The following is a 25,537-nucleotide window of genomic DNA, read 5'->3' as shown; positions in this document are numbered from 1 at the left end:
AGCTCCAAGAGAGTCAGTCCATTTCTGTCTTACTCACCATTATAGGGCCATCTTTAAGCATTATGCTTAAAATATAGATGGTGCTAAATAATTAATTGATGAATGATTAAAGTGACATTTAAAATCAGTGATGCTATTTTTGGTAGTTAACATAAACAATGAAATAACTAGAAGCAATAAACAGTCGACTAATAGGAGACGGAAGAGAGATTTGGAAATATTCCCTATGTAGGTATGTCCCAGAAAATTATCAAAAATATCATATCCTGAAAAAGGCCAAGAGAGCCTGCTCTAAAAAACAATATCTCAGGTAGCACCTTTCAATCCAATCCACCAGTGCACATCTTAATGGGCTACATTTATTTTTCTTAGAACTAACTAGTGAGTAAGCCAAACAGGCAATTATAGCAATAGCCTAAAATTCTCAATTTTTTTACTAAAACTCATCTAACATAAAACCTGTTGTTTTTCCTACCTATCTTCTCTTCATAAGGTCATAACTGTAAATTATTTGTTCAAATTTACTTACAAGAAAAAAATCACTCAACAATTAGATCTTCGAAAGTATAAGGAAAATTTAATAGCTACTTTGATTTTATACATAAGTATGAATTTTGTAAATGTGAATGGAATTTTAACTGGACATAACAAGAGTCTTAAAAATTCTGTGAGAAGTGTAATATCTACATGAAAAAGTTACGTTTATGCATTAAATTCAAGTCCACTGATACTTTGTCAAAAATAAAGTATACTATTAATTATTTTCACAAATGCCAACAGTCAAGATAAAATGCATCGTTTTCTTATCTATTTTCTACGTTTTTATTGTTTAAGACACTTTATTGCTGTCCATGTCCAGAAATATAAATGAAATCCATCCATCCAACCTGGCTTCGATCTACAGAAATTAACTGAAATCCATCCTTTGAACACATCTTCAAGTTTCATTTCTTCACTGAAGCTATATTCCCCGTGATGAGATATTCTTCTGTGAATTCCCAGAGCAATTTTAAGTATCTTCCAGTTTACAAGATATAAGTATGACATACACATTAGTCTTATCTTCCCAACCAAATAACAACTATAATCTATCAATCACTGATTGCATGCCACGTACTGCTCTATATGTTTATAAACATAATTACTAATTTCCAAACAATTTTGCAAAATATTTTTCTCTTGCAGATTAGAGAGATCAAATGATATGGTGGAGATGACAGCTCAAGAGCAAAGCCAAGATTTGGACCCAGATCTACAAGACCAAAGACTTGGCTCCCTCCTTCTGTTCTACCAGGCTGAACTTGTATTCTCTTACATATCCACATACTCTGCTTTCCAAGTATACATGCATGGTAAAATAATGGAGATGTAGTAGACACTCCAATATTTTTTACTGAAATGCTAACTGACTTTTGTCGATGTCTATTCCAGCTTTAGCATCTCATAATTCTATAATTCCATTTTTATAGTATCTAAAATTAGAAAGCACAATTGTATACTGAAGTATTTTATAAACATCATTAATTTGCATAATGCCTTCCTGATTTGTGCCATATCTAGAAACTCAACACCAAAACACATTAAGGTAAGGAAAGGATGAACTATTAAATGATGTTAGGATAATTAGTTGTCTATTTGGGGAAAAATGACATAATCCCTTCTTCACATAAGAAGTTAATACCACATGAATTAAAGCCTCAAATGTGATAAGTAAAACTATAAAACGTGTAGAATACACGGATGATGATATTTATGAATAGGAGAGTAGAAAAAATTATTTAAGCCAGACTAAACAAAAAGGACAAAACATAAAAGACCGATAAGTTTGTCTACATTAAAAGTAAGACTTCCATCCACCTAAGGACAATATAGACAATATAAAGGACAAAACGTAAAAGACCGATAAGTTTGTCTACATTAAAAGTAAGACTTCCATCCACCCAAGGACAATATAAAGAGACAGAAGAGTCACAAGGCCATTGCTATGCTTGTGCATTTGTAGAAGCATATTATAAAAAGGGTGGTAGCATCCAGGCATGGTGGTTCAGGTCTGCAATCTCAGCACTTTGGGAGGCTGAGGTGGGCAGATCATCCGAGGTCAGGAGTTCAAGACCAGCATGGTCAATATAGCGAAACCCTATCGCTACAAAAAAATACAAAAATTAGCAGGGTGTGGTGGCACGACCTGTAATCCCAGCTACTCTGGAGACTGAGGTGGGAGAATCGCTTAAACCCAGGAGGCAGAGGTTGCAGTGAGCCCAGATCACGCCACTGCACCCCAGCTTGCGCAACAGAGCGAGACTCTGTTTCCAAAAACAAAAAAAAGGGGGGGGGCAACACACAAAATCAGTTCTGAAATGTGGTCTATGTTCCACTGTTGAAGCCATATACAGTGGCACAAGCTGCACCTGCCCAGAAATAATGGTATGTTAGCACAAGAGAACAGCCTGTGCAGCCAACAGAGGCCTTTTTTCTCATTCATACAAAGAAGCCATAAATACTAACGGCATCCCTTAACACACAAGTTACAAACTAGAATATATTTGCTACAAAGGCTTAGTATCAGAAATTTATAAGGAATGTCTATGAATCAATAAGAAAAAGACAACCAAACAGAAAAATGCAAAATAACCCAGGAATAAGCCTGAGGAAACGCTAATATCTTTTAGAAGTCCGATAAAATGTTCAACTTCATTTGTAATCAGAAAAAAATTTAAGTCAAATGAAAATCTTACTACATATCCAACAAATTGGTAAAAAGTAAGGTAAGAAAAAAATTGAAATGTTAGTAAGATTTTGAATGAATGCAAATTTTCATTCACTGCTATAGAGAGTAGAAATTAGAACAAGCAATTTGGAAAAAATGTGACATTTAAAAGTTGAACACGGGCATGCCCTTCCATTCACCATTTCTATTTCTAGACACATACATGCTCTACAGAAATCTTACAAACTTGCATCTGAAGACATGTACGAACAACAGTGTTCGCGGCAAAACTGTTTATGATAGCAACAACTGAAAAAAAACAAAATTTTCATCAACAGTAACATGGATAAAGAAGTTATGACTAGGCCAGGCGTGGTAGCTCACACCTGTAATCCCAGCACTTTGGGAGGCTGAGGCGGGTGGATTGCCTGAGGTCAGGAGTTCGAGACCAGTCTGGCCAACATGGTGAAAACCCCCCGTCTCTACTAAAAATACAAAAAAAATCAGCTGGGCATGGTGGCACGCACCTGTAATCCCAGCTACTCGGGAGGCTGAGGCAGGGGAATTGCTTGAACCAAGGAGGTGGAGGTTGCAGTGAGCTGAGATCACGCCACTGCCCTCTAGTCCGGGTGACAGAACGAGACTCTGTCTCAAAAAAAAATCAAAAGGTATGACTAAATGAATAATTTCATACAATAGAAAACTATCAAAAAAATGAATAAATTGTACCGCATGCAACAACACTAAAAATCTCAAAAACATAAAGTTGAGCTTTAAAAAAAGCGAATCCAAAAACAACAAATGTTATATAATTCCATTATATAGATGCATATATAGGCTACACTCAACAGCATATATTTTAGGAATACACATGGGGTATAAAAAATTAATGTATAAAATATGTGGCTATCAGATTTTTAAATAGATTTCTAAAAGAAAGCAAATAATTCCTTTGTCTCCAGTCCCTCATTATTCCAACAACTACAAAGAAAATGCCACGTAACTGATAAAATATTAGTTGTATCTTTTCTCTGATGAAGCCATAAATGCTATTTCCATCTGGAATGTATTATAAAATCAGCATATTATTTTCCTGATGTAGTTTACCACATATATCTGATTCATTTACCACTAAGTGATATAGTTCATTTCTAACAAAATGGCTCTGAAATGCATTTAAATAAAATGAATTTGGGGAAAGAGAGAAGGTGGGGCATCCACAATTGACATTACTAAAAGCTTTTACTAGAGAGGGGGTTAAGATGGTGGATAGGTTCATAAGCATCATGGAATTGTCTTTTTTTTTTTTTTTTTTGAGATGGAGTTTTGTTCTTGTTGCCCAGGCTGGAGTGCAATGGTGCAATCTTGGCTCACTGCAACCCCTGCCTCCCAGATTCACATGACTCTCCTGTCTCAGCCTCCCGAGTAGCTGGGATTACAGGTGCACGCTACCACACCTGGCTAATTTTTGTATTTTTAGTAGAGATGGGGTTTCATCTCGTTGGTCAGGCTGGTCTCAAACGCCTGACCTCTGGTGATCCGCCCACCTCGGCCTCCCAAAGTGTTGGGATTACAGGCGTGAGCCACTGCGCCCAGCAGAATTGTCTTTAAAAGAACTTTCAGAACTTTATCACAAATAACTTGATCCCCCAACGCTGGGATTTTCACTCTGCTTGACTACATGAATTTCTCCCTCAGCTGCAATCTTCTGGCTTCTCACCTAAACTGTCCCTCCACCCCATCAATCTATCACAGGCCCCCACAACCCTGGCATGTCATTCAACTCCCTCTTTCACCTGCATTTAGAAGCAGCAGTAGAAGAGAAGAAAAAGACCTGACTTCTCATCCTTGACCAGCTGTGTTTATGCTAGTTACTGAACTTCACTGTGCCGCATTTTTTAAATGGGGCAGCTGTGTTCCCACACGTTCCTCGTATTTCTGTGGTTTCTTGTTTCTCTGCTCCTGTTTTGTGACTAGAGTTGGCTTGTCATCCTTCACTAGCGCCCTCTGACATGTATCATAATTTATACACTGTAGTTTGAAAGTTTAAGTGTTTAGCATCTATTTTTTTGAAGCTTACAAATTATTTTATCATTACAAGCTAAATACCAGCACTAAGTGGTTTTGTTCCATTCATTCACCGTAGTCTTAGAACACATTATTTTTAAAATGTAATATCTTGCTATTTAGTAATATGCACATTTTTTAACTTAGCCAACACTCAAGTTGCCCAAATAAGAAGTCGATCCCAAGGATGTTAATTCATGTTTGTATGGTAATTAATTTTTCTCATAATCCAGAATAACTTAAACAGAAATAGAAGTTTCTACAAATGTCCAGTTTTCCACCTTATATCTGACAGGTGCTATGGCCACTCCTGTACAAGGCCATAAATAATTCAAATCATTCAAAGAAGGAAGTAATTTCATTGCAAAACTTTCTGCCAAAATGTTTTCTAACTTATAAATGCAAAACAGATGCAACATGCCACATTCACTCATGGCTACACTCATATTTTGCCTGTCTATGATGACAAGAGGAGTTAAGTGCACCTTTGTTTGCCATTTGAAATGTGTGGTTTTATTGATTTTTAAATTTAAACAAATAAATTTAGCATTATCTCCTATTTTTAGACATGTCTAATTTCAATAATGTTGACAAACATATATTTTGGTTTAAATATTAAAAGTATGTTTAATTCCATATATAAGTTTTCAATCAAGCATAGGTTTGTTGCTGCCAGTATTTCTAAAACTGGTTTCACTCAGAGTTAGAATTGTGCTTGCTCTTAGGTATTCAAAATATTCCCACTTATTTTTCCATGAAAGACATAATTAACCTATACCCACACATAAATTACAGTATAAACACTAAACTTTGAAGTACTACTAAAAATACTGGATGAATCCATATATTTAAAATGTTTTGATGAATGCTATCACCCTGACCAAATGATTTAATTTAACTATTAACTACCTTTTTAAAATATGGGTATCACATGACTACAAGGAGAATGCTGTTTCCAACATATTAATCTTTTCATAAAGCACTGCAAGAAGCCATCATCTTGTGAAGCGATTATCTTCAGAGTATCAGTACTGGTGAAACTAAGGGGAAAAACAACTAAAAGAGTTACACATAGCCTTTCAAAGAGAAACACATCTATCTGACAATGATTTCAGAGAGGATTTGCCCGTATATTTTGAAAGCTTACAGTCCTAATCCAGCCAAAGAAAAATCATCGTGACTTTTTCTTCTGGGCTTCTCTTTCTCCATCTAAAATAACTTCCTTTTCTTGATCCTCTTGACCCTGCCTCCTCAACCTCTTTGAACCCAGTGTTATTGCAAGTCAGTTTGTGAAGCATTTTGTCTGAGCTTGTCCATTACAGTTCTCATGAAAGTCAAAGCATCTGCAAAGGACTTTTCTCAGAATATAAACAGGCATCTCTACCAGTTGAGATCAATTATTTAGTGGTGGCTGAGCTGACCTTAACTACTACCAGTTCTCAATCACCTGCAAAGAGCCAGAAAATCATTGGTGCTAGTAAAAGTGACTCACTAGACAAGTTCAGGTCCAGATCTTTACCACCATCACACTGTCATTCCTATCTGAGTTTTCACCACCTGGTTGACACCAATTTGCAGGTGCTCTCAGGAAAAAAGGCCATACAAATCAGAAACCCACCTAGTCTCACTCTCTTCTTCCAAGTACAGACACCTCCCCCACCCCAGGTTTCTGTCTGCTTTTGGTCACTCTCCAGTGCCTACACATAGCTGTTTTTTATATTTTGTCCAGAATTTACAGTTGTGATCAAGAAAAAACTTTCCATTCAAAAAAAAAGACCAAAAAACAGTTTTATATTTGATATACTACAGATTAAATTCAAAGAAATATGAACTCAAATATTTTAAAAATTACTAATATCACAAGGAAACAAGTTACTATGCATAAGTCACCAAAAACAACAACAAATACTGTAATTATCAACTAAAAAATATAAAATAACTATTATGAAATGTTTAAAGAAATGGAAGATAAATTTTATAAACAGGGCAAGGAGGAAGAACACATCGAAAATGGTCAGATAGCTTGGCATGGTGGTACACCCCTGTAGTCCCAGCTACTTGGGAGGCTGAGGCAGGGGGATTGCTTGAGCCCAGGAGTCTGAGTTGAGCCTGGGCAACATAGCAAGTCCCTATCATTTTAAAAAATATGGCCAGATAGATTTAGTAAAGAATTCCTAGGAATGAAAAATAATTATTGAATAAGTAAGTGGACTGAAGACAGTAAATCAGACACAGCTAATTAATATCTTAGAAGAAAGGTTTTAATAATTTCTTGGAATGAAGCAGAGGACAACAAGGATAGAGAAGATACAAAAGAAGGTTAAGATATATAAAGGGCTGGATGAGAAGGTTACCATGCATATATAGTTAGCATCCATAGCCATTGTGGCTATGGATGGGTTCGCCTTGGGTGGAGGCCTGGAGCTTGCCCTGGCCTGCGACCTCCAAGTGGCAGCTTCCTCGAAAGTCATGGAACTGATTGAGAGACCACTCGAGGGCTCCTCCCAGGGACAGGAGGTACTCAGAGGCTGCCACACTGCCTGGGGGTGGCCCTGGTGAAGGAGCTCATCTTCACAGGCCGACGACTGAGTGGGCACTGGGGCTGGTGAATCATGCTGTGGCCTAAAACAAGGAGGGTGATGTCGCCTACCACTGGGCACAAGCACTGGCCCAGGAGGTCCTGCCCCAGGTCCCCATTGCCATGCAGCTGGGCAAAGTAGCCACTGACCAAGGCATGGACGTGGACATTGCATCAGGGATGGCCACTGAAGGGATATTTTATGCCCAGAACATTCCAACCTGGGACTGGCTGGAAACATGGCAGAGAGAACCAACCCCCAAAATTTGTTGGTAAATGATCCCCATTTAACCTTCAGCATGGGAGATACACACCTTGAAACAACAGGATCCAGAAGGAAAATTTGCATCAGGACTGCCCTCATCATTTCATCTCTCTGGGCTTCGGTTCCTCCATAAGGATGATGATAGATATGATATGATTGGCATTATGCCTGGAACCAAGATGCTGACCATACCACCTACTGCTACCTTCCTTGATGTCACCCTAGGGTTGGGTTTGCTTTGGAGGATGCCTGTCTCTCTCTACTCAAATGAAGAAGAATTAAAATAGATCCCTCTGGGTCTTTGTATCATTGGTTCTCAGGCCCTGACCTCTCTCTCAGTCATCAGGCGCTAACTAGAGATGTCAAGAGATTTTAAGATACCCCTAGTTTTTTCCTCTGGACAATAGAGATAATAAACTCTGGTATTGGTTGTACATGTGCCAAAAGTCAGACTGCAGATGCCAGTTCTTTGCCAGTTACTCACTGTATAACTTTGGACAAATTGTTTAAACTCTGGGCCTCAGCATTCTCATCTGCAAAATGAAACTGCTGTAAGGATTTAACAAAATAAAAATACTTCATGTTAAAAAAAAAAAAAAGCTAGATTTTGTAGTTGGATTAAAAAAATAGCCATAGGCTATTTACAAGAGTCATACCTAGAATATAAGGACAGAACAAAACGAAGCAGGAAAATACTAACCAAAGGAAGGTATGGGCCAGGGGTGGTAGCTTATGCCTGTAATGCCAGTGCTTTGGGAAGGTGAGGTGAGAGGCTCACTTGAGGCAAGGAGTTAAAGATCAGCCTGGGCAACATTGCAAGACCCCGTCTCTACAAAAAATTTAAAAATTAGCCTGGCATATTGCATGCACCCAGCTACTCAAAGGCTGAGGAGGGAGGATCAGTTGAGCCTGGGAAGTGGAGGCTATAAGCAGCTATGATCATGTCACTGCACTCCAGCCTGGGCAACAGAACAAGACCCTGTCTCTAAAAAAAAAATAAAAATAATTTTTAAAACAGAAAAGTATAGTAGCAGTGATAATATCAGACAAATAGGGCAGGTATGTTGGCTCATGCCTGTAATGCTAGCACTTTGCGAGGCCGAGGCAGGAGGAGCATTTGAGCTCAGGAGTACAAGACCAGCCTGGGCCACATAGTGAGACTCTGTCTCTTTAAATTAATATACATATCCAACTATTTCCTCCTAGGAATGTTTCTCAACAAACTGCAGAGGAGATATATATATATCTATATATAGATATAGATATAGATATACAGATAGATATACATAGATATCTATATATACATAACAGAAAAATCAAAAAAAGAGAAAAAAGCTTTATTCAGAATAAAGAGAGCCATTACATCATGAGAAGTGTTTCACTGCTTTAAGATATACAAATTCTAAATGTATATGTAACAGCCTCAAAATAAACATAATTTACAAAACTACAGGGAGAAATTAACAATACACTATCTTAGTGGGAGATTTCAACACACTGCTTAATTACTGAAAGGGCAAACTGACAAAATTTGTAAGGATATAAGCTTTGAAACCTGTAATCAACAAGCCTGATCTAATAGACATACATAAAATAGAAAATATATTCTTTTTGAGCATATATGGAATATTAACATACCAGTTTCCTCAACTGTTTTCAGATTATATGGTTTTCATATCCCCATTCTATTTCTAAAATATAGCCTAAATTTACAGTTTTGGCTTTTAAAAAACTATTATTATCTTGGCTTACACTGAACTTATGTTTAACTAAAAACCCCACACTCACCCATCCTCCAGAGGCTTAGGGTCTCCTATGATCCCACCATATTTGACATGCTATTATTGTATTGTATTATACTTCAAGCTGTTATCTTATTGTATGATACCTCTAACTACATGTCTCCAATAAACAATGAGCTCCTTGGGGACAGTACAGTATATTTTTAATCTTTATCTCCTCAATACCCAGCACAGTGACTGGCATATAGTAAGTGCAAAAAAAAAATGTTAAATGAATCCATTGATATTTTAAAGGTAAAGAAAACAAACTGCAGAAGACAAAATGAGGTAAGTGATGATATAGCAGAAAGAAAGATTATAGGTAGGAAAGATGGAGCAAGTATGTAATAATGATATAGCTGTTTGTCCTTGGCTCATACCCTCAGCAAACCATAAAGTAACATTTAATTACATATTCTACAAGTGGATGGCTAGAGGAGACCTCCAAAAATAATCCAGTTAGTAAGAGCTCCTAGACAGAACAGAACATCAGTTAGCCAAAACATTTTTTTCCTTTGAAATCTTCACGCTACAATGCAGTCAGTGATTCGCTCTGTAGCCTAAGGACCTGCCTCTTCCCTGTTCCTTTATGCCTCCTTCTTCAAAAAGAGATGAACATGAGAACCAACTACCACTTCCTGACTGATCAGACATAAAAGAGAAACATTCCTAGGAGGAAATAGTTGGCAAGAGAACTTCCCTGGCCAGAAAAACCTCGGGCAACTGTAGACCAATTCCCACAATCATTACAGCATGAGAAACTAGACTCATACTACCAGAAACTTGGAGGCTGTAAATCTGATCATTACACATTATATACAGGTAACAAAATATCACATGTACTCCCAAAATATGTGCAACTATTATATATAAATAAAAAATAAAGAAATAATTTTAAGTTACCTTGTGAAAGTTACAAGCAGATGACTGTTGTTTCTGAGTCAACTAGTAAATAGAATCTTTCTGAGAACTACCAGAAAAGGGAAAAGCTAAAAAACAAAACAACTTCCCATTCCCAGGTGATTCCTTCAGACACAGCTTCCAACGTTTAACATTGGCTAAATGTGAATAAACATGGGTTTTAGAAAAAAAATACAGTTGTCATTCCAAATTCACACTTTTAATTGGTATGGATGGAATCAATGGGCATACAATCCCTCTTTTAAGACATTTCTGTGCACAAAGAAAATATTCTCAGATTTATTTAGGTTACTGGCAAGGGACTAATTGTGGCTAGAATGACAGATATACCTTCTTCTGGAGAATTTTAATTAAAGTGCAGAGACCTCTCTTTCTGGGAGGGAGTGAGTAAGTCCTTACCCGAAAATAATGAAGCAACCCACATGACCTCTGAAAGCTGAGCAAACCAAGGGTAAAATCAAAAGGAAATAAAAACAAGCAGAAAAGTCTGATGGCTGAAAAGAGCTACATCTGTACGCATTAAATTAAATCATTTCCCTCGCTTATAGGCTGGATATTTTTTCCAACCCCTGGAGGCAGAAATAGTAGTACTCTTAAAGTAGAATTTATAATTAATAATAGATAATGAATTTATCTCTAAATAAAACAGACTCCTATTTATTTTATTTATTTATTTATTTATTTTGAGACAAGCTCTCTCTCTGTCACCCAGGCTGGAATGCAGTGCTGCAATCTCGGCTCACTACAACCTTGACCTCCCTGTTCAAGCAATCATCCCACTTCAGCCTCCCTATTAGTTGAGACTACAGGCATGCACCACCACACCTGGCTAATTTTTGTATTTTTAGTAGAGGCGGGGTTTTGCCATGTTGCCTAGGCTGGTCTTGAACTCCTGGGCTCAAGAGATCCACCCACCTCAGCCTCCCAAAGTGCTGGGAATGCAGGCGTGAACCACCGCACCAGGCCAGAGATCCCTAATTCTAATCCCTAATCCTTCAGACAGTGGTCATGACCACAAATAAAAATTTGTAAAGAGACATACTGGTTTGTAACCTAATAGGACTAAAATGGGAAAATATAAATTTAACAATATATTTTTCTATTTAAGAGTCTAATATCACAATTGTATCTTTTCCATACTAAATCTGTGATGTTGGGAAAGTTGTTTCTCTGGCCTAACTACAAAATTGAGATAATAATAGTACTAACCTCATAGGGTTTATTTTAAAATTAACTGATTTAATAAAGCAAAATGCTCAGTACAAAGTTATATGCAATAAAGGTTAGCCATCATTATCATCATTATTAATGTTATTTATTCAACACCTGACACCAAGTACATACTCAATAATGATTAGCTATCGCCATTTTCATCATCATTATATATTACTGCTTAATTGTTGAAAGAAGTTCACCAGTAAGATAGTCACTTCAGAAAAAAATGAATTTAAATATCTTCACAAAGAAATGTATTCATTCCACAAATATTTACTGACCAGCTACTTTGTGCCAGGCTTGATCTAAGAGCAAACAAAACTAATACTCTTCCAGGAGGGAATGGGGAGGAGACAAATCACAAGCAATAAGCATAGTAAATCCATAAATTACATAGCATGCTAAGGGATAAACACTATAGAAAAAAGGAAACATAAAACACGGTAAAACTGGCCGGGCACCGTGGCTCACACCTGTAATCCCAGCACTTTGGAAGGCCAAGGTGAGTGGATCACAAGGTCAGGAGTTCAAGACCAGCCTGGCCAACATGGTGAAACCCTGTCTCTACTAAAAATACAAAAAAAAAAAAAAAAAAAAATAGCCGGGCGTGGTGGCAGGCACCTGTAATCCCAGCTACTCGGGAGGCTGAGGCAAGAGAATCGCTTGAACTCAGGAGGTAGAAGTTGCGGTGAGCTGAGATCACGCCATTGCACTCCAGCCAGGGCAACAAGAACGAAACTCCATCTCAAAAAAAAAAAAAAAAAAAAACCCAGGGTAAAAAGACTTAAAGAAGGTGAGGGAGACATGCAGAAGAACTGCATTCCAGGCAGAGGGAATAGCCAGGGCAACGACTCTACAGTGGGACCATGTTCAGCATGTTCCAAGACCTGCAAGGAAGCTAATATGGCTGGCAGGAGCCAGGAAGGAGGTAAGTGATTGGCAAGGACATCTGAACCATTAAGGAATGGAAGGCCAGACCTGCAGGGCCTCCCAAGTCATAGGAAACACTCTGGTTTCCATTCTGAGTGAGATGGGAGCATTGGGAGCGCAGGTAGCTCAACGTGATCTGGTTTATTTCTAAAAAGATCCCTCTGGCTGCTGGGTTGAGAATAGATAGACTGGTGGGGAAGAGAGAGACAGAAGTGGGAAGACCACTTTGGAAACTAGCACAGCAATCCAGGTAAGAAAAGTGAGGGTCCATAAATATGTTTCTCAAAAGCTATCAATCTCCCAACTAGGGAGCACAGCAGGAAATTTCAGAGGAGATACAAACAGTTGCTCTTTTTTGAGAGCTGTTATATTGATTTTGGAGTGGAATTATATATGGAAATATAGTAATGACCATAAATATAGTGCAGTTAAGTAATTCAGAGTCCGAAAACTAGACCCTGCCTGGCACGGAGTAAACACTGAATATTCACTTACTGAGTTCAGCAAATATGAATGTACTCAACTTCTTGGTGGAAAATGTTATCCAAACATGATTTTTAATAGGAAAAAATAAGACATAGAAAAAGCTTGAAAAAAAAAAACAAGAGACTGTGGTTACCCTCTACTCTTACAGTACACTGTTTGTTACACATTAATTTATATTCACTCATCCTTTTTTAAACAAGTATAACTGACCACCCACTGTGTGTCAAGTACCACATTACCTTCTAGTTGAATCCCTTCACTACGTCTTAAGGGGAAAGAAAAGAATAAATGTGTGGGAATATTCTGGGTAAGTTCACATTTCGTTACTAAACATGAAAAGAATTTCAGGATAAGGATCTGGAACTACTGAGTGGTAGTAGCTGGGACTACAGGCACTTGCCACCATGCCTGGGTAATTTTTGTCTTTTTGTAGAGACAGGGTTTCGCCACGTTTCCCACTCTGGTCTCAAGCACGTTTGCTCAAGCAATCCTCTTGCCTCGGGCTCCCAAAGTGCTGGGATTACAGGTATGAGCCACCATGCCCAGCCCATTGCAACCATCTTAATTTATCAAAATACATGTGAAAGATTTAAATGCATTTGAATCACCCTAAGGGTGTTATTCTCAAAATTTCACAAATATTATACAAAGAAAATATCCCTCTTCTCTTTAAGAAATATATATATATGCACTATTAGACCAGCCTGGCCAACACGGTGAAACCTCATCTCTACTAAAAATACAAAAATTAGCCAGGCATGGTGGTGCACACCTGTAATCTTAGCTACTCAGGAGGCTAAGGCCTGAGAATCACTTGAACCTGGGAGGTGGAGGTTGCAGTGAGCCGAGATTGCACCACTGCACTCTGGCCTGGGTAACAGAGCAAGACTCTGTCTCAAAAAAAACAAAAAAGAAGATATATATATATTCATTGTTCAAAAATCCATGTTAAATGAAATATATGTCAAAAAATAATAATTGAAATTGTAGTCATTTGAAATCTTAGTCATTGATTCTATGTTCCACTTTAATAAAACAAAACACATAGGAAAGGATTTCAACAATACCCATACATTGCAAAGTATTTCCTTTCCCACCCAGAATCAACCTGCACTGATTCTACTTATGAACCCAGCCAAGCACAATGTGTTCAGTCCATGCCAATGTCCTGCTGCAGGCATCAGAGGGTAGGTGAGAAGTCAAAGCTGGAACACAATGTCACATGTGGGGAATCCAAATCACTGCCTCTGTAGTCTGAAGACAGCAGCTCTCCGTGATTTACAGCAGGTTTCACAAGATTCCTATAATGCTCTCCTAGTTGTTGTTTTTTTTGTACATATGTTGGTATTTATTCTCCTAATTATTAAAAATTCTGCAAGAAAGACAGTCTTTACTTTCAGAATGTAAGTGCCTTTGGTGATACCACCCAGAAAACCAGTTGCTTGGTAAGGGACATTCAATGGACCTGCTGACATCTTAAGACCATAATATCAACCCCAAATTAAACTATTCACGAAAGGTGCCATGGATATCAGTTACAGTTTAGTCTTTTTCTTTCCCTTTTAGAGATTTCTCTTTCCCAAGTACAACTCTTAAACATGGCATGAAGAACCAAAGGAAGTCCTCCACCACCCAAGGAAAGGTATGAGACCTAACTAAGTTGGCTTCTTTCTCTCCCATTACCCCCAGACACAGTTCTTGATCCAAAGAACAAGTACTTAACCCAAGCAGGGCCAAAGTGCTTTTACAAAGGCACATATGCCACACAGGTTCTACTTCCTTCTAAAATCAAGCACCATGAGGAAAAGTGTAGGCCTAGAAACCATTCTTCACCACCATGGCTGGGAAAAAATCTGCCAGAGAACAAAGCCTACAAGAAGGAGAGAAGCCAAGAAAGAGAGGCAAAATCCTGGTGTCATCAATGGAGCCCTTGGTTCCAGTTGTACCTAAAGCCAGATCCCTCTCTTGAACTTCCCAGCAATGCAAACCATCCAGCTTCTATTTTGCTTATTTGGGTTTCTGTTCCTTTCAGTAGAAGTAAATGTAGCCATGAAGGTCACACAGCTAGTAAAGAACTAATAAAGTACAAGTAACCCAAAAAATCCATACTTGCCACATACTAAAAAATAAAATGTTCATTTTGTCATTGATTTATTCATTCAACAAATATTTATTGAGTGTTGATTATGAACCACGCACTGTTCTAGGCACTGGGGATAAAGCAGTGTACATGACAGACCAAATCTACAGCTTAAATTTTAATGTTAGAGCCATTATTGCATGTTAGCACAAGTACTCCCAAGCTTGGGTCCAAGCTTGGGTCCAAGGGATAGCTTTCAAGGAATCTTGAAGACCCTCAAATATATGTAAAATCTTGTGGTTAGGCATAGTAATGGAAAGCTGCACAAAAAATTTTCTCAGACTCTTAAAGGCACCTATGACCCCAGAAAACATTAAGAAAAACTCTTAAAGCATAAGCATAACGTGGCATCAATATGTCTCAAAATGATTATGGAAATTCTGATCTCTTAACTCTAACACAGAGGTGTGTTCAAAGAGAACACACTCTATTCAACAGGCATTTCACAGAAATACTACACGCCTTTACAATACGTTATGAGGTTAACTCCTTTAATAATCCTTTTTCCTATGAAAACAAAACTAACAGCTAACAACTGGAGTCTTAACCACCTGTATTCTGCCCTTCATTTGAGTGGGTGGTGAACATCTCAGTCTCTACTTTCTGATTCCTTTTGAAGCATATGTTTCATCCCTGCACTTCCTGGACCCAAAAGGAAAGGCATCTCCTCTCATCTGCAAAATAGTTTTCTTCTAAACTGATACTGATCAGATTCCTCTCTGGTTAAAAGGAAAAACAGGAACCAGGGCTGCTGCTTTTCCTTATTCAAAAAATGCCTTCCAGAGATGTCTAAACAGCAGCTAATTTCATTATAATTATTTTGTCCCTAAACGTCCCCTAAGAATGTGACTCAGTGGCTTATGGTCTGGCTGTTCCTACTTATAGACTCCCAAAAGTAGATTCCTTTTCAATGCAAAACAACTTATTTCTCAACCTTCAGCTATTCTGTGGAATGAAACTGAAGGTTATGTAATCAAATGTACACAATGAATTTTTTTAACCTGCCCAAATAATTCACTGATCCATATTCTCCAGGTACCCACTACCTCACTCTTCCCTATGAAATATCTCCCTAGGAACAGGCAATCTCATTTGACATTTTGGTAAGATTTTACCAATTCTCCCCAAGTGTGTATGACCTTCTATCCACATCTGCCTTTCTCACTCTCTTTTATAATGTCAGGTTTTAAAGACATTTTGAGTAAAACTTACCCAAAATATTTTCAACTGGTTTTCAGGGGCTTGGCGGGGGTTGGGGGAGTAGTTTAGCAGCCGTTCTTACGGCTTGATGGCCTTGCTAATCTGATGATTTCCAACCAAACCTAATCATGAGAGAGACAAACCTCCATAGTTACCTTATCCTGTTGGGCATGCTATAAATAACGAGCGTAGATTTAATAATAGACTCCCTCTTTCCCACACTCCAATACAGATTTCAGCTTTTCTTTTTTCAGTTTTCTTAGCTTTGCACATTAAGTCATAATGCCATTCATAATTATAAATTACATGGAAAAATACATCCATTAGAAGACAAACAATTCTTCAACTGTGTGTTGTTTCTGGATTGTACACTAAGGGCTTTGTCACTGAAAGGCCACATCCACACAAGATGATGGCATCTCCTGCCAGGGGAAGTAAGACTTATCCTAAATCATAAAAGAATAAAATAACTTCCGCAATCTCACTTTGCCCTTGCTTTTGTCTAGTCTGAAGAAGGTCTGTGATGGGCACATGACTGAAAGGTTCACTCTGGAAGGAGATTTAGTATTGCCAGTAGCACTACCCCATTCCTTTTTTAGTTTTCTTATAAAGTAATTTTGTGGATAGTTCCTACAGTGAATGGTTGCCTCAAATCCTTATAGCTTTTTTTTCATAGTGTCCTATATTTCAGTGTTAAATCAGTGAAATGACATCTCATCAGTTACCTGCTTTATTCAATGTTTGAAATGTAAAAAAAGCCATAAAGTGGGGACTCACTATTGTCCCTGTGCCCAACCTTTTTCCTACTTCCCTTCTGCTCAGCACAGCCCGGCTCAGACATTCAGCCTCCCTTCCTTTCACACACCAATCAAAAGCCTCTTCCCTGACTGTCTCGATTCCAAGAACTTGGCAGTCCAGGGCTGTCGCTGGGCCAGTCTCTGCATGAGCATTCCAAGCGTTGCCTAAAGACTTGCTAAGCAGCAGAAGTTTTCTTTAAAGGACTTGGGATTTAAAAACAGGAACAAAAAGGATGTGATAGGAACTGTTTTATTTTCTCTCCCTTAATGTTACATTCCTTTCATGTATGGACATCTTGACTTAGACACATAATTGTGTTTAGTATTTCACCCTTTAACTTCCCTGAATGCCGCTGGAGTTTGAAGAAACAGCTAGACCAGTTTCATTTTTTGTTTGGTTTCATTTATTTATTTATTTTTATAGACAGGATCTCACTATGCTTCCCAGGCTGGTCTCAAACTCCTGGGCGCAAGCAATCCTCCTGCCTCAGCCTCCCAAAATGCTGGCATTACAGGCATGAGCCACCACACCTGGTCTGTTCTGTTTTTTTAAACAAACAATGAAGTTTAAATCCATGTCTCATCTCCTCTCCTGTGTTTTAAGTTACAAAAAAAAAAAAAACAAAAACAAAACAAAAAACAGAAGGATACTCTAATGACACTCCAAATATCATGACAGACCTGCTGAATTGTAGTCAGATATTTGGAGTGTAGTTTTAAAATGACTGCCTAAAACAAGATGTTTAATTTTGTATAGAACTTAAATTATTTCTATTTTCCAAATATGTTTCTTCATCAATAAACACAAAATAAAATCAAGAAAATACCCGGATATGAAACTAATTCAACATTTTCTTCCTATTTGCATCACTGCTGAAGAGGAAACGTTGTTCTGCTTTTCAAAGTATAGAAACCTAGGGCCTGGTGGCTCACGCCTGTAATCCCAGCACTTTGGGAGGCTGAGGCAGGCGGATCACGAGGTCAGGAGATTGAGACCATCCTGGCTAACGCGGTGAAACCCCATCTCTACTAAAAAATACAAAAAATTGGTTGGGCGCGGTGGCTCACGCCTGTAATCCCAGCACTTTGGGAGGCCAAGGCGGGCGGATCACGAGGTCAGGAGATCGAGACCACCCTGGCAGGCGCCTGTACTCCCAGCTACTTGGGAGGCTGAGGCAGGAGAATGGCATGAACCCGGGGGGCAGAGCCTGCAGTGAGCCGAGATGACGCCACTGCACTCCAGCCTGGGCGACAGCAAGACTCTGTCTCAAAAAAAAAAAAAAAAAAATTAGCCGGGCGTGGTGGCGGGTACCTGTAGTCCCAGCTGCTCAGGAGGCTGAGGCAGGAGAATTGCGTGAACCCCGGAGGCGGAGCTTGCAGTGAGCCAAGATCGCACCACTGCACTCCAGCCTGGGCGACAGAGCAAGACTCCGTCTGAAAAAAAAAAAAAAAAAAAAAGAAATCTAGGGCCGGGCGTGGTGGCTCAAACCTGTAATCCCAGCACTTTGGGAGGCCAAGGGGCAGATCACTTGAGGCCAGGAGTTCAAGACCAGCCTGGCCAACATGGCGAATCCCCGTCTCTACTAAAAATACAAAAAATTAGCTGGGCATGGTGGCACACACCTGTAGTCCCTGCTACTCGGGAGGCTGAGGCAGGAGAATCACTTCATCCCGGGAGGCAGAGGTTGCAGTGAGCCGAGCTCATCCCACTGCACTCTAGCCTGGGCAACAGAGCAAGACTCCATCTCAAAAAAAAAAAAAAAAAGTAAAGAAATATAGAAAAATAATCCATTGGCACTAAAATGTGTCATATGATTCAATTCCTGCTAATAAATAGGTTTAGGTAACCTTATGATTTTACCATTTTAAAAAAAACCTAATACGGCCAGATGCGGTGGCTCACGCCTGTAATCCCAAGCACTCTGGGAGGCCGAGGCGGGCAGATCACGAGGACAAGAGATCGAGACCATCCTGGCTAACACAGTGAAACCTCGTCTCTACTAAAAATACAAACAAATTAGCCGGGCGTGGTGGCAGGCGCCTGTACTCCCAGCTACTCGGGAGGCTGAGGCAGGAGAATGGCGTGAACCCGGGAGGCGGAGCTTGCAGTGAGCTGAGATTGCACCACTGCACTCCAGCCTGGGCGACAGAGCGAGACTCCGTCTCAAAAAAAAAAACCTAATACTAATTTTTAAATGTCTAGCTGTACCAGTACAGCTTACAGCTTACAGCTTTCCAGATACTCAAACACGTATAATGTCATTTCTTAACTCCAAAGGACCACTGAGGAACACAAGAGAAGTGTTATCAGTACTCCCAATATAAAGATGAAGAATTTAATTCAGACGTTAAATGATGTTTTCAATTTCTCAGAATTTCTTCAGGACAGAACAGAATTCAGACCCAAGGGCTTGAGCAGCTCTCTCTGCAAACAACACTGCCTTTAAAAAGCCACTATCAAACATCTATTTATTCAATGATTTGACTTTAACTTTGAAATTAAATTTGATTTTCTAGATAGTCATGTCATAACCAACCAATGTCTTCAATAGTACAACATGGACCTGAGTTTTAAATACTTAAAACAGAAGAAACAAAAATGAGTTGAAGATACTGACTTTTAAGAATGCAAAAAGCTTACTTTGACTTTTCAAAAAAGTTACATAAAGATCACATTTCAAATATTATGTTAATTATTAATTATAATTCATATTTAGTTGTAGCATAAAATAAATTATATTTGTTTTACTGGGGAATTTTTAATAAAAAGCATTTTAGCAGTAAGATTTTCTAATTTCTGAGATCTAAATTAACAATTCCTTACTTTTAAATTTTACATTTTAAATTTTGAAAATTTTAAACCCTGCTTATATAACACCTTGCTTTGTGTTCATCTCTATCACAATAATTATTAATTCATGCTTATTGTGTACACATAAAGAGCCACAATTATTCATAGACACAAGATAAGCTACTTGCATCTAAGCTAAAAGTGGGAATATTCACAAATTTACTGTGAGAAATATTCATAAACATATGCTTTCATGAATGAGATTCATTTATCAAAGTTCTGTGATTCTGAATAATGTGCTTATTTGGGAAGTTTGTTTCAGAAACTCCCCTCCCTTTTTAAATCTCGTAGCAGCATTACTGAGGTATAATTTAGCCACACCAAACTGCTGCCTTTCCTCTTTGACCCCTCACCATTACCCCCATCCTTGATTTCCTTAGAATCCTTTTTTTCATTAGCTGATGTCAAGGTGAAGTTTAGACCAGACCAGAGCATTGAGGCTTTGTGGCATGTAAAAGGACTCGGATAATTCTTTCCATCAGGAAGTGTACGCCACCTGAAAGAGTCCTAAAATAAAGCCCCAGAACAATGAACTGGAAATAAGAATAGTATAAATACCAAAATCATTAAAGGCTTCCAATTTTTATATCCTGCTTGTAAGGACTTAGGAAATGTGGCTTCGTGAAGGTAAAGGGGTGATTTTATTTGGCCACAGTGTACATGTGTTGTCTCCGCCTATCCATCATCCACTGTCCTTCCTCTGGCAACAGAGCCCTACATGAAGAATGGAGAACTGCTCTTCTCCCACTCGTGATGACGTCACCTTTGCCATCAGAGCAGCTGGACCATCATCGAGCCAGCCATTGCAACAGTAATAACCATAGTGTTTTTTTCTGGAGTTTAGGGGAATGAGGCACTCTTTTCAGCTCTGGTGTAAGAGGACAGAGGTAAGGCTGCGGCGGATAGCAGCCATGCCATAAACAAAAGACCTGCGCAAGGGCAGGACTAATGCTGATGACGCCGCAGAATGAAGGAACCCAGGAGATTATGCCAAGATTTCTCAGTTACCTTAATCACAAGGTTCTCTTTTGGGGTGAAAATTGCTTGGGTTGGGTTTTCTCACTTTTGCAACCAAAAAGCACCCTAACTAATAAAACTAAGTGTAATAAACTTAGAAATAAAACTAGTGTCTTCAGTTACACAAGTTCTGTTGAAGGAATGAATTTCAAAATTAAAAATAAAAATAAATTAAAAATTACAAAATAGATACACCAGTTCTTTATCACATCCTGGAGTGTGGCACTTTGCAAGCTCTACTCCACCACCAGGTACTCCAGAATCCCTAGAAATAGCAAACTAGCTCAGACTTCACCATCAAGAATTTATGTTAGCTAAAAAGAAATATTTTCTCACAGAGAAATTTTCAAATAAGAGTTTATAAAGTGGTTTATTCTTCAAAGTGTTTTTTAATGCTTTAATTTTTTAAAAGGTTTTCCAATAATTTGTATACACGTATATACTAAGTTTCCAATAAACAGTAAAATCTCCTTTTATGGTACAATTAAAAGAAGGGTAGGGCCTGAATAATTTTTATTCATTAGGTAAATCTAAGAAGCAGAAATAAAATACACTCTTTATACCTTTTCAATCCCAATGACTTGTATAAAAATCATTAATACTTACAAGAGAAGTAAGCATGATAATTTGATTAGTTACTATTTAAAATTTGACAAGATTTTCCTAAACAAATTTGTTTATCTGTAAAATGGCTAATTATCCAAACTAGATAAGTGTTTTTGCCAATTCCTCTAACAGTCACAGAAGTTTAATCAGAATTCTTAGCCAATAGAATGGGACTCTAAGCACAGTAGCTCATGCCTGTAATCCCAGCACTCTGGGAGGCCGAGACGGGTGAATCAGTTGAGGTCAGGAGTTTGAGACCATCCTGGCCAACATGGTGAAACCTCATCTCCACCAAAAATTAGCCAGGCATGATGGTGCACACCTCTAGTCCCTAGCTACTCAGGAGGCTGAGTCAGGAGAATCACTTGAACCTGGGAGGCAGAAGTTTCAGTAAGCCAAGATTGTGCCACTGCACTCTAGCCTGGGTGACACGGTAAGACTCAGTCTCAAAAAAAAAGGAAATCTCAGAGAAGGGATAGTAGCACCAGCTGTCCAATGAAAACATGCAAAAGATATTCTAATGGTTCCAAAACAAACACTTGTTTTTAATCTCAAAAAATAAAACTAAATTGTTTCTTTCTATTACTATGTTCTAATCGGGATGAAATATTAGCAACTAAAATAACACGCTGGTTTTAAAACATTTAAAAAGTTGAAAATTCTAGTCAAGGAAGATATTGTAAATATATGCTAAGCAATTCTAAGGTTATTATTAATGTTGATGTAGTTCAGGTGTTTGCATTACATCAAAAGGATAGCATGCATCAAACCAGTAACAAAAGATAAATATAACTACCTGCAATTGAGTAGCGTGCATTATCAAAGTAAGGGAGAAAAAAAAAGTCCAAAACCAAAATAAATAATAGATAAGGCAATATGCCTTTGAACAGCCTACTAAACAAATAACAGCTTAAAAACAGGTGTACTGTGGCCGGCGCGGTGGCTTACACCTGTAATCCCAGCACTTTGGGAGGCTGAGGCGGGTGGATCACGAGGTCAGGAGATCGAGACCATCCTGGCTAACACGGTGAAACCCCACCTCCACTAAAAATACAAAAAATTAGCCGGGCGTGGTGGCACACGCCTGTAGTCCCAGCTACTCGGGAGGCTGAGGCGGGAGAATGGTGTGAACCCAGGAGGCAGAGCTTGCAGTGAGCTGAGATCACGCCACTGCACTCCAGCCTGGGTGACAGAGCAAGACTCCGTCTCAAAAAAAAAAAAAAAAAAAAAAAAAGGTGTACTGCAAAATGATATAAACATAATACAGCAGAACTTTTTAACATCAATATAATATTAACTTAGCCAAGCTTCCAAAAAGAAACTCATGCTGATTTTTCAGATATACTACTAATAATATAAATAATAATAGCTTCCATGTATTTAATACTTTAGGTATCTGATGCTATGAGCCTGACACTTACTAAGTGTTTTACATATGTTAGTTGCCATTAACGTCATGGTGATACTACAAACTGGACAATAATCCTGCTTTACAGATAAGGAAACTGATGTGTTCAGTATTAAATAACTTCTGAAGATCACACCATGAGAGAGTGGAGTCATCATATAAAACCAGGTTTGTCGGAACCAAAAGCCCATGTTAACTATATGCTAAAGCATTTTTCATTCCCTCAACATACTTCTTGAGTATCTACTATGTGACAGACATCGTGAAAGACCTGAGGACATGATTATTAGCAAAGCCAGACATAGTCACAGCCCTTACAGAGTTTAAAGTATAGTGGGTGAAACAAACATAATCCAATATTCACAAAAATAGAAGCAAAATTAAAACTATAATTGCGGTAAGTTTTGTGAAGGAAAAGAATATGGTGCTATCTGAGTATATAGTAAAGGGGCCTCACATAGTCTGTGAGATCAGGAACAGTTCACTACAGATGAGTCAGAGAGCTGGAAATCCACATAATAAACAGGTGAGAGGTGTGCAGGTAAGATGGGAAATTGACCAGACAGAGGGAAAAGCACGTAAAAAGGCTCGGTGGCGAAAGGGAACTCAGAATGTCTGTGTAACTATAAAGGTGAAAAAGGTCACTTTGGGAGGCCAAGGTGGGCGGATCACGAGGTCAGGAGATCAAGACCATCCTGGCTAACACGGTGAAACCCCATCTCTACTAAAAAATACAAAAAAATTAGCCGGGCATGGTGGCATGCACCTGTAGTCCCAGCTACTGGGGAAGCTGAGGCAGGAGAATCACTTGAACCCGGGAGGCGGAGGTTGCAGTGAGCCGAGATCACGCCACTGCACTCCAGCCTGGGCGACAGACCGAGAGTCCCTTTCAAAAAAAAAAAAAAAAAAAAAGGGCAGTACGAACAAAGCACAGAGCTAGAGGAAGGAGAAACGACACAAGATGACGTTTGTATCTCAGAAACCTGAAAAGCCTGTGATAATGCTGGGTGTAATGACATGTTATTCAAATGTGAGCAAACAAAAGAGAAACTTCAAATCTGTATGCTCAGTTTCAAAACTAATAAAGCCTCAATAGCAGTGGTGACTATCTTAATTCATACATCTTTTCTAGGCCTAAAGTGAAACACTAAACAAAGATACTGTCCCTTCAGTGCTTCTGCTGACAAGCTGCTTTTCAGCCCCACTACAGCTGTTTGGTGCAGGCTGCTGTGTATCAATTCCTCCTCTGCCTGCCATTTTCAGCCTTTTTCTATTCCTCCTTTTTACCACTGACTGATTTTTCTAGAGCAAAGTCTGATTATTTCATTCTCCTGCTTCAAAATCCTTCAATAGCTTCCCATTACCTAATAGGGAATACATAATCCGGCTCTTGTCTACCCACCTAGTTTCATCTTTTTAGACCATGTACAGCAGAGCCAGCATTTGAGGACATCTGGAGAACTGTTTCATTTCTTGATGCTCTATTATCCCTAGTGATTGACCTCATCTGTATCGTCCAAGATGCCATTTTCCCATGTCCATATTTCAAACAGTTGAATGGGGTAGGGGCAGAGGGAGGGTGGGGGAGGCAGTAAATCCTTCCTTAAAATACCTGACTGCAAAGTATAGCCTGTGGTCACACCTGGCTACAAAGGAGGCTAGAAAATGTGGTCTTTATTCTGGGTACCCACAAACTCAATTACTTCTATTAGTATGGAAGAAGGGAAAAATGAATTTGGAGAAATCACTAGTAGTCTATGATACAAAAACGAAATTAGCATGCATTTTGTTCAATTAAATATGTTTAAAACTAAATAATGTGGTTATTGTTTAGAATTTATTGGATTAATTATAACTTCCATTTTGAAAAAAATGTGTAATACAAATATTGATCTAATCTTTAGAAAATGTTTATAGAATCACTTCATGGGTATCCATTGCCAAAGAAATGACTGCCTCTCAGAACTCCTATGTGACAACTTACCCAAACAGTTCTTCATTCAGATTCTCCAATTCTTAAGAAAGTGCTTTTATATTTGCAATGTGATAATACTTTAAAAGACCTTCTGAGAGATTCTTTAGCCACTGAGACTTTTTGAAAGGATCCATTTGGTTTCTCCCCTAACAGATAACAATGACTTCGTTGTACTGACCAGGAAAGGAGGCTCATTCTTCGCATGGGTTTTAAATTGGAACTCAGCTATTAAATCATGACCTGTCAGGTAAATAAAGGAAGAAAGGTAAATAAAAGTCCTTTTCTCATTTATTAATATTCCTGCACATGGATTAGTGTAGTCAGGTTTTTAATAACATTTTCACTGACAGTGAATCTTGATTTGACTTAAAAGGTCACTTAATATTTATCATTCCTAGCCATAAGTATAGGACTCTGAGTACAACAAAATTCCTTTTTTTTTTTTTACCTTCCCTACTAATGTAAAGAACCAGAACTGAAATCATCATCTTTGAAAATATGGTTGAAGTCAAAGATCTACCCGAAATGCAAATGTTTAAGTAGTTATGTCCCCGATATTAGCAATGACCTTGAACACTTTAGCCAAACACAGT

At 38.5% G+C, this 25,537-nt stretch overlaps 1 protein-coding gene and 1 pseudogene across 12 annotated transcripts in view; one reads left to right on the top strand and one right to left on the bottom strand.

Moving 5' to 3' along the window:
- The window catches only part of ITPR2 (inositol 1,4,5-trisphosphate receptor type 2), a 499,386-nt gene that overhangs the window by 459,390 nt on the left and 14,459 nt on the right, over window positions 1–25,537 (bottom strand). The gene's annotated exons all lie outside the window — the stretch shown is intronic.
- LOC129136572 (enoyl-CoA hydratase domain-containing protein 2, mitochondrial-like) lies at window positions 1,214–7,632 on the top strand (annotated as a pseudogene).

This window comes from Pan troglodytes, chromosome 10 (assembly GCF_028858775.2).
Source record: "Pan troglodytes isolate AG18354 chromosome 10, NHGRI_mPanTro3-v2.0_pri, whole genome shotgun sequence".
Classification (NCBI taxonomy): Eukaryota; Metazoa; Chordata; class Mammalia; order Primates; family Hominidae; genus Pan; species Pan troglodytes.
The sequence above is the reverse complement of the archived record's forward strand: the minus strand, read 5'-3'. Positions and strand labels throughout refer to the sequence as shown.